Raw genomic sequence first — 16016 nt, forward strand, 5'->3', positions numbered from 1 at the left:
ATTGGAAGGGACCTTAGAGGTTATTAAATCTGACCCCTAAATGTTATGTATAAAGAAATAAGCTTAGAGAGTTGATGTGACTTACTCAAGGTGACATAGGTGATAAATGTCAGGGTTGGGATTTGAACCTCAGTCTTCTGATTCTGAGTTCAAAGTACTCTTTGAAGATAGTTACCAATAAGCAGAGCAGAGGCCAAAGTGGAAGTTACTTTGGGGCATGGGTTCTAGTGTTGGAAGCAAGGCTGTCACTGAGCTTATGGCAGAGATAGCCAGCAAGAAGTCAATATACTGCTCATCAATTGGGGTATGGTTAAACAAGTTATGATACATGAATATCATGAAATAATGTTGTTATATAAGAAATCATTAATGGTCAGACTCAAGAGAAGCATAGAAGGAATTACAAGATCTGATGGTGAATGAAACTAAGGGAACAATATACATATGAATAACAAAATTGTGAGATGATCCACCCCAATGAATGTGGCTCCTCTCAGCAATTCAGAGAACTAGAACAACCCTAACAGGCCTGCTATGGACAATGTTATCCCTATCCAAAGGAAGAAAAAACAAATCAAAACAAAACTTAAAAAAAATCCATCAGAATCTGAGGAACATTATATTCACTTTTTTAAATAAAAAATATCTCTTATGTATTTCTTTCCTTCAATCCGAATTCCCCAAAATGGAAAATGGCTAACCTGTAAACATGCTTAACACAAATGTGTAATATGATATTAATCTGTTTGTCTCTGAGGGGAGGGGGGGTGGAAAGGGAGAGTAAAAGGAAATTTTGTAACTTAGAAATAGGCATGTATATTAATGTTAAAAAACCTTTCATAACATGCATTTATAAAAATAAAACATTAATAAAATCTATTTAATAACTAACTAACTAACTATATATATATATATATTATATATATAATATATATATATATATATATATATGAAAGAAGTCAACATAGTCTATTAGTTCCCTATCCCCTATGGAATCAATAAGGACTACTCTAAGACCCTTCTCAGAGACTTGAAATAGATGTTGATTAAGATATTTTTCTCCTCTAAAACACAATTAATTGTATGAGTGATTTCTCCCATCGGGTGACACCTTTCCAAATGCAAATTTTCTTGCAGAGGGAGACAATATAGACAAACATCACTGAACCAAAGGTCACTGAGCAAAAGTTTAAATGCTGGTTTTGCCATTTTTTTACCTGTTTTTGTGATTTACTCAACCTCTCCGGTCAGTTTCTTCATCTGTAAAATGAAAGAGATGGACTTGATGACATCCAAGGGACCTCCTCATTCTAGATTTATGAGATTTGCCCAAGATCACACAGCTAGTAAGTGACAAGTGTATGAGTTCAAATTTGAACTCAGCTCCTCCTGATTTTAAGGCTGGTGCTCATTCCACTGCATCACCCAGCTGCTCCCTTCTTGGAATTTCCTGTTTGTGATATCACCAACAAGAAAAGGGTGAAAAAGAATTTTTTAAGCCATTGAGGTTGATGAAGGTGTGAAACATATGTTACCTCTAATCCTAGAACATAATGCTAGGGTGGCTGCCCATGTACAAAGATTTAAGAGGCACTGATGGATCCACCTGCCCAAAGATAATCTCCAACTTGGACCTGCCATGGTATCTGTAATTCTAACCTCTCTACACTTTAAGGCATCATATTCCCCTTTTAGCTGACTGCCTCACATTTGGGGCTATCTCTAGTCTTCCTGACCCATATGTAGCCATTGGACACAGATGGCTCTGGAGGAGAAAGTGAGGCTGGTGACTTGACATAGTGGCCCCACACTCAAATCCAATTCATGTTCTTCATGGTATCACCTTCTTAATGTCATGGTCTTCTTCAAGAACAAAGGACAAACAAGAGCAACAACAAAACATGATTTTTTAATTGGGATTATCATTACCAAGTTCTGAAGGTCTTAGGAGGAAAGAATTTGTCAGATAGCTTTCCACTTTCCAAAAGACACACACATGCACACACACACACACACACACATACACACACACAAAACGAACTTTTGTACATCTTAAGAGATCACAGTGCTGGTAGGAGAAATCTCCTTAATGTGATGGAAAAAAGACACACAAAATGACAGAGTTTTCTAACATCAACTTTAGGGACTTCACAGTTCATCCCAATGCCAATCACTGAAGGAGAGGGAAACTGCCTGAAAAATGAGAATTTTCCAAAGCTATTAAGTAGATTGGGAACTAACAAATGGGTCCACCTTAGTCTATTCCATATATAAAAGAAGGGGGATATGGTAGAGGGAAGGGAGAGAGCTAATGATTTACCTAATGCAATGAATTCTGTCCAAGGGACTTAAATTATGGAATGAAAAGCCAATTATGAAATGGCGTGATTTAGGAGCAGTAATTGAGATACCTTTCAGAATATTTCCAAACACCATGACCAGAAACAATCAGAAAGTAATATATTTTTTCTTAAACCCAACTCAGATTTTTGCTTTTGTTTTTGTTTTCAAAGCAGGTGTAGCATAGGACAGACTTCAGCTTTGTACTTTAAATCACAAGACTTGAATTTGATTCAGTGTGCTTTGGAAACATGAGTATGGGTCCAAAATGACTTTCTACATGGTGATAAGATGAGAAGCATTGCCTCAAATGAAGCCTCCAGCTTCTCAATTAGCATTAGATTGAGAGTCCTTGATAACTCCCAATATTCAGTGATTGAGAATTCATGAGCTGAGTTCAAATCTAGTCTCAGATTCTTACTAGTTATATTATTCTGGGCAAGTCATTTAACCTCTTTCTGCCTCAGTTTATTTAACTGTAAAATGAAGATTAATAATAGCACATACTTTACAGGGTTGTTAAAGGACCAAGTGAGATAATATTTATAAAGTGCTTTGGAAATATTATAATACTGTATTATATTGATTATTATCATCATCATCATTATGTGAATTTAATATATTATTATTTAGTAATTTATGCAAGTAAATTTAGAATAGTGTAGAAAACATTGATATGGAGTTAAGAAAACTGGGTAGCTTCTAATACATATGGTCTATGTAGCCATGATCAAGTTACATAGTCTTTTTATTTCCCAGGTAATTCTCTAAGGTTATTAGTGGTCAACAAATGCTAATATACTATGGTAGAGCAAGTTTCTTCTTCCTTCCTTCCTTCCTTCCTTCCTTCCTTCCTTCCTTCCTTCCTTCCTTTCTTCCTTCCTTCCTTTCTTCCTTCCTTCCTTTCTTCCTCCCTTCCTCCCTCCCTTCCTTTCTTTCCCTTCTTTCCTTCCTATCTACATTTCTTCAAGTCTTCCTCCCCCTTCATCCTTTCTTTCTTTCTTTCTTTCTTTCTTTCTTTCTTTCTTTCTTTCTTTCTCTCTCTCTCTCTTTCTTTTTTCTTTTTCTTTCTAGTTTTTTCCTTTGTAAAAAACAAGTTTTAACATTCCCCATTTTTAAAACTTTGAATTCCAAATTCTACCCCCTTCTTCCCGCCCCACTTCCCCTTATTGAGAAAACAAGTTATTTAACATAGATTAAAATGTGTAGTCATGCAAGACATTTCCATAAAATCATGTTTTGAAAGTAAACATAGCCCCCGCCCTCCAAAAAGAAAAGAAACCTCGAGAAAAATAAATTTACAAAAAAGCATACTTGAATTTGTATTCAGATGCTATTGGCTCTGTCCTTGGGAATGCATAGTATGGAGGAAGTTTCCAATGCAGAAATTTCTTGGCTCTGATATTTTAGATCTCATACACTTACAACTCAACATATATAAATTATCCTGATAACAAAAACTAAAAATCATTTGATCTCCCTGTTTTTATTTGTATTTAACATATTGTAGACACATGGGGGTGCTGAATAAATCTTTATTTGCCTTGAACTTGACATTGGGCAAATTATAAATTAATTTAATACTTGAGCTAAAAAATACTTCATTAATTTTCTGGAGAAATATAATGTAACCATTCCTTGATTACACAGGATTAATACTATGAATTTCATAGTAATTAATACTATGAAAATCAGTTGGATCAGTGTGCATATTTTTCTAGTACCCTCCTTTAATTATTTTTTTCTATGTATTAATCAGTTGGATTTGAGAACTATACAGAAATTTAAGAGAGATATACAAAAGGGAAGTAATATGGCAGTGGTGGAAGAATAATCTAGACATCTGTCAGAGAACTTTCTCTGTCTCTGACCCGCAGTCTTTCCTTCCAAAATCAGTGACAATTTCATTTACTTCTAAGTAGTCTAGTCTAATTCTTCCCCTCCCTGCCCACGTAATAAACTCTCCCAGAGTTTGCATATATTTGGTATTCATTTATACTTTCATCCATTTATTTTTATTATTGTTTATTTATCTGTTCACATGTTGTTTCTGCTTGGTGGAAGTTACTTGAGAACAGGTTTTTTTTTCTTTTTCTTTTTTCCTGTAATGCAGTAGCAATTTAGTTTAGGGTGACAGCCAAGGGTGAAGAAGCAGGTAGATGGCTTTTTTGGATGCAGTTCTGGGAATGGAGACAGTAAGACCCGAGACCAATTCTGTCTCAGATACATGTTAACTATAGAACTGTGGTCATATCCTTAACCTGTCTCGTATCAGTTTCCCCAGCTGTAAAATGGTGATAATATTAACACTTATCTCACAGTTGTGAATATCCAATGAGATTATTTTTGCATAATGCTTTAGAAATCATTGCTAGCTATTATTATCATTGTTGGTGTTGCTATTATTATTATAGAAATGATTTTTCCTTTAGTTTTCACTCCCTCTTTCCTATGGAAACAGAATGTTAATTAGCAAAGTAGCTAGTTAACTCAATGGGATGATCCATTAATTTCCAGTTCCCCCTTTCCTGTGGAAACTGAATGCTGATTAGTAAAATAGAGTTAACTCAATGGGATGACCTATTAGTTTCAAGTTTCTTTTTCCTTTCGAACCTGAATACTGATTAATAAAGTATAGAGTTAGCTCACTGGGATGAATCATGAGAATGCCCTCTAGATAAAAAGCACTTGCAAAAAGCAGAAATAAAACCATCTTTTCACTTCATAACTCTCATTTCTCCAAGACTCCCATGGTATTGAGCAAAGCAGGTGAAACTAATTTAATGGTCTATTTAAATCCTTCAGGTATTTTTATTCACCTAAGCAAAATATCTCATTTGATGAAGACAGGTCAGGCATTCCAATGATGGCCAGGTGAAAAGTTTGCCTGCATTGATTATGAAACTGAAAGGATTTTGTTTCTCCCCGGAGACTTGGAGCTAGTTTCAAAGAACAGAGGGAGGTAGGATTCTGTTCAGAATCAATGATAATTTTCAGTTCTCCCCCTCAGGTCCCACAACCTCAAGATCACAAAGTATTTTGAAAGTATTTCCTCTCAGTTTATATTTGCACAGGATGACACTGTGATATAAGCAGGCTTATGCTTTTCTGAGCTTAGCTCTTAAAGGTGATTATTTTCTACTAAAGTCTCAATAGATTTAGAGAAGGAATATTTCCTTGGTACTGTCCAAAATAATGGTTTTAATGAGAAAAGTTGGGCTCACTCACTTCTGATCACTAGACTCACTCTGGCTGGACAAGGTGCTTTTGCAAAGTCAGGATTAGAATCCCTAGGAGGATTTGCCCCATTGCTTATGAGAAGTTTGACCTGCATAGTCAGCTTAGTGAGTTAGCGCATGGTCTTCTGAAGCCAAGGTCATGGTTTCCTGGATCCATTTAGCTTCCATTTGTTCTATAAACAGAAACTACCCACCTAATCTTGCTCAGATCCCCTGTAGTTAGATCAATTGTTCAGAGTAGGACTGGGGTCAGGGAGTTTGAATGAACAGATGTCACTGCTAAAGAAACAACTTAAAATGCATGTTGTGCTAACAGTGAGTCAGTAAATACTACTTTCAAATACAGGAGAGCACATTTTTTAAAATAAGGGAGGTAAACAAGAGGGGGTGATGGTGTATATATATATAGTGATTTATACTGAACATCATCTGGATCCCACCCTTTCAATGATATAATACAAGTTATAATTAATTCTTTGCCATCATGTTCATTGGTAATTTCCCTCATCCATCCATCCGTTCCATCCTTCATAGTTGAGTGCTTATTTTGTACCTATTAAAGGGGCTAGAGAAGTGGCAAAATGAATAGAGTGCCACACCTAGAGTCAGGAAGACTGAGTTTAAATCTGACTTCAGACACTAGGTTATATAACTCTGGGCAAGTCACTTAACCCTGTTTGCTTTAGTTTCCTCATCTGTAAAATGAGCTGCAGAAGGGAGCAACAAACCATTCAAGCTATCTTTGGCAAGAAAATCGCAAAAGGACCATTGGGCATGATTGAGCATCAACAACAAAAGTCCTCGATGGTAGAAGCAGGATGGAATAATGAATAGAGGTCAGTCTTTAGTAAGACATGGTTCAAGTCCCATTTATGATATAAACTATATAGGAACTTAGATAACATAGTGATGTCATTTTGATCTTCTTTGAAAATGAAGGACAAGAAACAGCAACCAAACAACCAGACACCTGGATAATGATATTGACCAGATGTGATTTTTATTTTATAGGAAATTCCAAGGTAAGAAAATTCTCCCTGCCAACACAAGTAGTACATTTTGTGGAACCCACTGGGATTTTATCATATTAATTATGTCTTCTAGACTTCATAATCAATGAGAGAATAATACCATGAACGCCATACCACTAGTAGCTAAAGTCAATTTCATCGTACAAGGTACTATGATAGGTCCTGAGGATGCAAAGAAAATTTAAAAACAAACAAACAAACAAACTGAGTCTTACCCTCAAGATTACATTCTGGGGCAGCAGGTGGGGCAGTTGACTGATCCTGGAGTTTGGAGGATCTGAGTTCAAATCCAACCTCATAATTACCTAGCTGTGTGACCTCAGACAAGCCACTTAATGCCCCCATTGGCTTACAAAAACAAACAAAAAGATTACATTCTGCTAGAGAGATGTGTCATGTAAAACAGAATATTGATACCAACCTATTTGGTTTGGAGAAAGGTAAGAGTAACATTAAAACTTACTCTTTCCAGGTAAGATGAACATAAAAATATTCAACCTGACAAAATCTTATCTGGCAATCACATAATGATTTAATATTCACAAAACAGATACATTATCCTCACTGCTCAGTAAATTCTGACCAAACACTTTTTCCATTCAAAAGAATATATTCATTGTTTTAATTCTTCTTCATTGAACCATGTCTAAGACTTAATATTAATGGCTTACTGTGGCACATAGCCTATTTAGACATCTCTGGCTCTCAAATATGTGATTATTTATTTATGTTTTTGTGGGGCAATGAAGTGAAGGTGTGCCCAAGGTCACACAGCTAGTACGTATGAAATGTCTGAGACTGGATTTCAACTCAAGTCTTCCTGACTCCATGGTTGGTGCCCTATTCATTTGATCTGATCTTGATCATTGCCAACACTGTATACTGCCAGATACCCAAGTTGCTGTTATTATTTTTTCTGTATTTATTATTTCTTTTTTTGGAATGATGGGTGTTTGTTTAAAGGAATCCTCCTTTCCCTACTCTATTCCAGCCAGAATAAGTTTTACTTATGTTGGAGAGAATATGGAAAAACTGGGACACCAATGCATTTTTGGTAGAGTGCTGAATTAATCCAACCATTCTGGAGAGCTATTTGGAGCTATGTCCCAAGGGCTTTAAAACTTTGCCCACCCTTTGATTCAGCAATACAACTACTAATTTTGTTTCCTAAAGAGAATGAAAAGGAAAAAAATAATCCATTTGTACAAAACTATTTGAAGCAGTTCTTTTTTGGGGTGACTAAGAATTAGAATTTCAGGGGAAGCCCATCAATTGAGGAATGGCTGATCATGGTGTGTTCAGGAAAAAAAAAAACTGGAAGGAAAGAAAAAGATAGAATAGAAGGAAGAAAGAAGAAAAAAGGGAGGAAAGATATTACCATTTATTTCTCTGGAGGCAGATATTCTCTTTCATCATGTTCATCTTGAGCCATCTGATATTGTCTCAATTATTATATTATTGAGAATTACTAAATCATTTACAGTTGTTCATCATACAATATTGTTTTTACTGTGTACAATGTTCTGCTTCTTCTCAGGGAAAGAAATGGTAGCATCTGAATGCAGATAGAAAAAATACTATTTTTCTCTCTTTTTTTCTTCTCTTTTCTTTCCTCCCTCCCTCCTTTCCTTCTTTCCTTCCTTCCTTCCTTCCTTCCTTCCTTCCTTCCTTCCTTTTCTTCCTCCCTCTCTCTCCCCTTTTTTGTTTGAGTTTTCTTGTTTTCAAAATGATCAATATGGAAATGATTTACAAGATTGGTCATATATATTATACATATATATCCTATATATCATATATCATATATATATATATATATATTCTATAACATATCTTTAACTGTCTCAGGGAAGGGTTGCAATGCTTTCAGGGCACAAGCACTCCCTTCTGCCTTGGAACTATGAGGAGGGTCCTTGTTCCCCACAGACTAGGACACAGGCAAGGAGAGTAGTAATAACCTCTCATAAGACTTTGAAAGAATTGAAAACTTGCAGGTCCCTTGAAGTATCTCTGAAAACAGCTGCAAAAATCTCCAAAAGCTTGGAACAGTGCATCCTTCACCCTGGAAGCAGAGTTTGACCTTAATAAAGAGTTAAAATAAAATCATAGGCTGGGGAAATGAGTAAACAATGGAAAAATATAATTATAAAGTTACAATGGCCATCAGGAAAATCAAATACATATTCAGAAGAAGATAACAAAGTCAAAATTTCTTCATTCAATGCTTCCAAGAAAAATATAAATTGGTCTCAGATGAAGTAAGAGCTCAAAAAGGATTTTGAAAATCAAATAATAGAGATAGAGGAAAAATTGGGAAGAATGATGAGAGTGATTCAGGAAAATAATAAAAACTAAGTCAACAGCTTAGTGAAGGAGATACAAGAAAATGATAGCCAAACTTAACCAGGTATTTGGATTGAGGTGGTCACTTTTTCTTGTGCATAGAGTATGAACCTCCCTAATTTGAAACTAATTTATCCTTTGAAGAGGGATAAATTTCCACTAGAAAAGATATGACATTTCATCCAGTTCTCAAAGAGGAGAAGCAGCTTTGAACTGAAGACCAACATGACCCAACTAATATTTGTAATTTTAAGGTTTGCAAAGTGCTGTGCACACATTATTGCATCCCCGTTATCATTCAATGTCTCTTCTGCTTTGTGAAGCTAGACCCTTCTTTGCTGGACACTCTCTCCCCTGATTTTTCTTCTGTCTGATCCTTTGTTTTCTTTCTCTTTTGCTGCATCCTCCTCCAGATATTGCCCTCTAACTCTAGGGTTCTATCTTGGAACTTCTTTTCTCTCCATATACTATTTTACTTGGCGATCTCATTAGTGCTGATGGATTTAAGTACTAGCTCTTTTGTAATTCAGCTGAAATTTACCTATCCTGCACTGATCTCTCCGGAACTTTCAACATCTCCTCTCCAAAAGTCTTTCAAAAAACTTAAATTTTGTCAGGAGACAGCTGCAATCAATATATATATAGAACACATTATCTCTCCCTATAAATGCTCCCACCTCCTTCTCTCTACACCATCCTCCTCCTTTCTCAGGCTCATAATCTAGGAAACATTCTGACTTTCTCACAGTCTCTCTCCTACAACCAACCTATTGTTAAAACCTATAGATCTCACCTTTGAAGCAGCTCTCATTTGTGCCACTTTCTCTCCACTGACACTGCCATTACCCTAGTTCAGCTCCTCATCACCTTGATCATTTATTATTGTGATAGTTATTGGAGGGAATGCTTTCCTCAAGCTTCTCCCAGCTTATCCTGTATTCACTATTTAAAATGATTTTTCTAAAACGGATATTCCATCATGAGACAGCACTATATATAATAAATCCAAGTGGGTTCCTGTTGACTCCAGTAACAAATAAAATACGTTTTTTTTTGTGGAGGGAGTAGTTCTAGAATTGCATTGCCATAAACAAATTGGACCAATGAGATGGTAAAGCTTTTTCTAGGTGAACTTGACTGCAATACAAATCAATGCTTCCCCCAATATGGAGAAGTTGTAGCCTATGTTGTTATGAAAGATAAAACAACCAAGCAGTCTAGAGGTTTGGGGATTATCGAATTTAAAGATTACAATTGTGTGGGAACAGTGATGGTCAGCAGACCACATACATTAGATGACTGCAATAATGACCTTCCTCAGGGAATTCAGCCAAAGAGAACGAGGTCAAAGGAAGAATGAATAGGTCCTAGAAGCAATGATAATAAATCAAATAAAAAATTTTGTGGGTGGGATCCCTCACAATTGCAGCCAGATTGGAGCTCAGGGAATACATCAATAAATTTAGAGCAGTCACCGAATTTGTATGATCTATGATGCAGAGGAGCAGAAACCTCAAGGTATTGGTTGTATTTCTTTCAAGAATGAACAATCAGTGGTCCAAACTTTCAATGAACATTTTCTTGATATCATGGGCAAAAAAGTGGAGGTAAAACATGCAAAAGATAGCAAAAGTTAAGTCCAAAAACAGCCAGTGCCAGCCATTGGGGAAGCAGACTCCTGTCAAAAGCTACCAGTGGTTGGACAGATCAGCCCCCTCCTACCTGGAATCAGGGATATGACTCACAAGGAAGGTGGGTACTAGCAGGGCAGGCTATTGGTGGTTAGCAGCCATCTCCTGCAAGAAGGGGAGCTCCACCTTTGTCTCCTCCTTTTACCTCACAAATTTATGCACTCTTCCATTAGGGTTTCCTCCTTCCCAAGACTTTCCACAGGGGTATGGTACCACCTCCTTCAGATCAATTTGCTCCTAGGGGAATGCTTCCTTCATCTGCCACTCCTGGGGCAGCACCCCTAATTTTCCCACCATCACCATATCAGACAATTCAGGACAGCAGTCCAGTTTGATTTCTCTTATAGCGAGTATTTTTAAGGACAGGACTTGAGTGATTTTGGACAAGTTTTCTCAGATTATCTGATTTCAGATTAGAGTTTAAAGAAAAAAACTCAATTGAGTTGATTGGGGTTTAGGTCTTGCCATCCAACAAACTGTGGTACCATTGCAGGTATGTTGTTGTGCAAGGATCACTTAGAAAGAACATTGGCATTTAGATCTGCTTCAAATCTTTTTTAATCCAGCTTGTGGGTATCATTAGGAGATAATGAATGTCTTTTTAATACATAGATTTTCCTCAGGTGGAAATCCTGATACATTTTGCACTAACTAGCGATTACCCCTTGTTTGAATAAAGAAAAACACATTTGGATTGGGGGAAAAAACAAAATAAACAAAAGCACCAAAACTAAAATGCTCTTTTTTTTTTTTTATTTTTGAACCCTTCATTATCCAACCAACTCTTACTTTTGCAGTCTTCATACATCTTACTTTTGGAGTAACTGGGTGACACTGGATAGATCCCTGGCTTTGGAATCAGGAGGACTGTATTTAGAATCTGGCCCCAGACACTTGATACTCATTAACCATGTGGCATTGTACAAGTCATCTCTGGTCATCCTGCTCCCTATCTGGACCCAGATGACTCTTGAGCAAAAAGGGAGACCGATGATTAAGGGCAGCTTCACTCATTCAAATCCAATTCATGTGCTTGTCATGGTATCACCCCCCTGATGTCATGGTCTTCTTTGAGAATGAAGGCCAAACTTCCCAATATGTGCTCTGTCTCAGTGATACTGGTCTTCTGACTGTCCCACAAGCAAGACACTCCATATCTAGACTGATAATTTTCTCTGATTGTTTCCCATGTCTCTATCCCTCCTTAATTCTAACTATTGACCTTCCCGACTTTTAAGTTCCAACTAAAAGCCCACCTTCTAAAGGAGGTTTTCTCCCACTCCTATAAATCAAATGACCTTCCTTGTTTTAGTAATTTCCCTTTTTTTCTACAGATAGTTCACTGTGTGAACATTTGTTTACATGTTATATCCCCAGACCTTCATCAATCCATGCAGGAGTCATTGATTGTTCACCTCAAGTTGAAGTCAATCCATTCCTAGTTGAAGGTCTAACTAAAGAGGAGGTTTTGTATGCCATTAGGTTCCTTTCAAGTGGAAAAGCACCTTATTCCTGACTCTTCTATTCCAGTTGAGATCTACATGATGGGAGGAGGGGTGTCTATTGCTTATCCAAAAGTAGTCTCAAATTTTTCAATTTACATGACAGGAATGAATTATCTCCCAGGAATTCAAGGATATCTCCATCATCCATCTGTATAAAAGTAAAGGGAATAGATTGTCTTGTGACAATCGCAGGGGCTTTTCTCATTTAGTTATTGCTGGTAAGATCTTGCCAGAATCCTTCTCAATAGGCTGGAAGATGATCATCTCCCTGAGAGCCAGTGTGACTTCAGAAAGGGTTGAGGAACAATTGAAATGGTGCTGACTACTCAAGAACTACAGGAAAAGTGCCAGGAGAAGAGTATTGATCTGTATATAATGTTTGTAGATCTGACCAAGGCCTTTGATACCATCAGTCATGAGGGTTTATGGAAAAATATGTCAAAATTTGGTTGCTTGAAGAAGTTCATCCAGCATTTTACATCAGTTTCATGACAGTATGCATTCCCTGGTTCTGAATAGTGGATGATGCTCTCAAGATTTCCAAGTCACCTGTGGAGTGAAGCAAAACTGTGTTCTTGCTCCCATGCTTTTGAGCACATTGTTGTTAATCATGTTATCAAACACCTTCACTTAAGATGAAAACAGCATCAAAGTCAACTACCTCACTGATGATGGATTCTTCAACTTAAACAGGTTAGAAGATAAGACCAAAGTTGAAGGAGTGTTGGTGCATGATTTTCTGTTTGCAGATGATTATGCCCTCAATGCAGTCTCTGAAGCTGAGATGGAACAATGTATGGATTGATTCTCTCCTGTTTATGCTCATTTTGATCTAACAATTATCTCTAAGGAAATACTGGGCACCACATCATCCATGTGTGGAACTATTGATTTCAGCAAATGGAGAAGTTCTGAGTACTGCAGACAAGTTCATTTACCCTGGCAGTGTCCTTTCCAAGGAGGTACACATTGACAATGAGCTTGACACTGACATTGCCTGGGTTAGTTCAGTATTTGGGAGATTCCAAAAGAAAGTGTGGAAGAGAAGAGTTATTAGACTGACTATAAAACTGGAAGTCTACAGAGCCATTGTGTTGACCTCATTGCTATATGCCTGTGAATTGTGGACAGTCCACTAGCATTGTCAGGAAATGCAATCACTTCCATTTAAATTGTCTTAGGAAGATTCTGAAGGTCACCTGGCAGAAGATACCAGACGCCAAGGTCCTTTTTCTCGAGCTAAACTGCCTGGCATTCCAACATTGCCACAGAGACAGCAACTACAATGGACTGAACAGGTTGATTAAATGACAGATCGATTATACATTTGCCACAAAACAAACAAATAAACAACTATTTTCTGGAGAACTCACACAGGACATGCATTCCAAGGGAGTCAGAAGAAGTGATACCTGAGACAACAGGAAGGCTTCAGAAGAACTTCAGAATTGATTGTACAGCATGGGAGACACAGGACCACCCAGCACCCAGTGAGGGTGCTATACTCTCTGAGGAAGGCAGGATTGAAGCTGCTCAAAGGAAACATGGCATCCATAAGTTTAGAGTACCCACCCATTGTTCTTAACTTGGGGTGAGTTCATATTGGACACACTGTAATTTGTCTCATACATAGTGATATCTTTTTTTTTTTGTCTTCTTTGAAAAAAAAGGACAAGAACCAACCAACCATATTCTCTAGTAGATTGTAAACTCCTTGAAAAAAGGATTTTTCCTTTGAAACATTTTTTTTGTATCTTCAGTGCTTACTTAGCAAAGTTCTTAGCAAATGATAATTAATTAAATGATTATTTTTTGTTTTTATTTTCATAACAACTTTTTGAATTACTATTAGTAACCTTGTTTTATATAGATGGGAAATTGAGGTTGAGAACACTTAAGCACCTCGTGTAGAATAACACATTACAGAAGACCAAGCATTATATGAACCCTCTTTCTGCATCAACTCTAGGACTTTATTTGTTCTAATAAACTGGATAGGACAGAAGTCATATGTGAAATTAAAAGACTCAAATTCTTCCTAATATCCCTTTCTCCTATACAGTGAAGGGAGATTCCTAGCCTGAGTAATTCAGCTCTCCTTTCTTGAACTGGGTAGAACAGTTTCTAATTGATGATTCTGCTTCTCTCTAGTGACCACTCATGAGGTCCTGATGGACTTAGAATAGATCCTTCTTGCTTCTCCATTTCCAATATCTTTTTAGAAATGCAGCATTACACTGAAGGTCTTTTGCAGATGGAGAACTAGAGTTGAAATTGTAACTCCTCTGATCATTGTTCATTGTGAGTTCTTAGATAAGTTACTCAATCTCCATTTGCTATGGTTTCTGCCTAAGGAAATTGAGGGATTTGGACTAGATAAATTTTGAAGCCCCTTCCAGTTCTAGGTCCAAAATCCTATAGGACTCTTTTTTAATGTTGAACTTCTACCACTCCCTGATATTCTCTTTGCTTGATTAACTCACTCTCTCTCTCTCTCTCTCTCTCTCTCTCTCTCTCTCTCTCTCTCTCTCTCTCTCTCATTAATGTATAAGATTCTCTCATTCCATATATGTGTATATGAATTTTAAATCTATGTATGCATGTGAATATACATAAATGGAAAGGCAGAGAAAGAGAGTGAGACAGAGACAGAAAGCCAGAGAAAGAAGAGAGTTTTGTCTGTCATCTACCAATACAGTATGTCCTTTTGAGTTTTATACCCCCCCCTTCATTTATGCTTTCCTTCAATGTTGCTAAACCCTTAGAATGTCCTTCCCAAATAGCTTCCAGCCATGTAACCTTTGGAACTATGATAAAACAAAATTAAATAGTCTGGGGTAAAACAAAGGGACCCAATTCTTGCTCTCAGTTTCCCTATCCTGGAACTTTCATCATGAGAGTCGCATGAAAGTCAACAAGGGAATCACATATACTAAAGCTTGATTGAAAAGAAATTGAAGATGTAAGAAAAGTTCCAGTTTCATAAGCCTGAAGAAGAACAGAGAGGATACCTTCTCTTTAATACTGAAACAGAGAGAAGTTCTAATTCCTTTAGAAATTTCTATGTTAATACAGCCAATTATAGCCAGGACACAACATCAAAAAAAGACACCAATGGTGAAACATAAGGAAACAGCTAAATCTGATTGAATATTCAGCAAGATTTTAGTAGGTGCAGATGATGCTGGTGCTTACGTTGCAATTAGCCTTTCTCCTGAAAGGATGAGAAAAATTAAAGAAATAGAATATATTGTCTCTTCATTCAAAGTCCTTAATATGTAACTAGGTTTTTCTCTATGTTTTTCATGTGTACTTTAAATTTAAATAAAAATCATTTAGTCTATTATTAATTTTAGACTCACAAACTCTAATTACATCTATCTTCTTCCTACTTGGACTCTTCTTCATCCTCCCTTCTTCTGGTCTGTATCAGTTATCTCCTCCAAAGCTATTTTCAAAACTTATTTTATTCTGTTATGTCTTTCTTAAAAAACTCCATCCATCCCCAACCACACCACTACTCTATATTTTTACTTTTCACCAAACAATTTTCACAATCCAATGATTCTTGCTTTGCTGCACTTTGTACATATCTCTTCATCTACTGATCCCATGATTTTCCCTGACCGTTTTCTATGACTGAATGATTCATTCTCATCTCTGCTTCTTGAATTCTTTAAAAACTCAACTTAAATTCAACCTTTTGCAGGAACTTGTTTCCTGATGAAACTATCATGCTCTGATCTTTTTAAATACAGCTATTACTCTCTCTGAGATTACTCTCCATTTGTACTGTATATATATATATATATATATATATATATATATATATATATATATATATAATTTTTTTTCAGGTGTATGGGATAT

The 16016-nt window shown here is 36.6% G+C and overlaps 1 pseudogene; it reads left to right on the plus strand.

The window, feature by feature from the left end:
* Nucleotides 1–217: 217 nt before the first annotated feature.
* Nucleotides 218–11058, plus strand: LOC141489707 (DAZ-associated protein 1 pseudogene; annotated as a pseudogene).
* Nucleotides 11059–16016: the final 4958 nt, after the last annotated feature.

This window comes from Macrotis lagotis, chromosome 1 (genome assembly GCF_037893015.1).
Source record: "Macrotis lagotis isolate mMagLag1 chromosome 1, bilby.v1.9.chrom.fasta, whole genome shotgun sequence".
NCBI classification, from domain to species: Eukaryota; Metazoa; Chordata; class Mammalia; order Peramelemorphia; family Peramelidae; genus Macrotis; species Macrotis lagotis.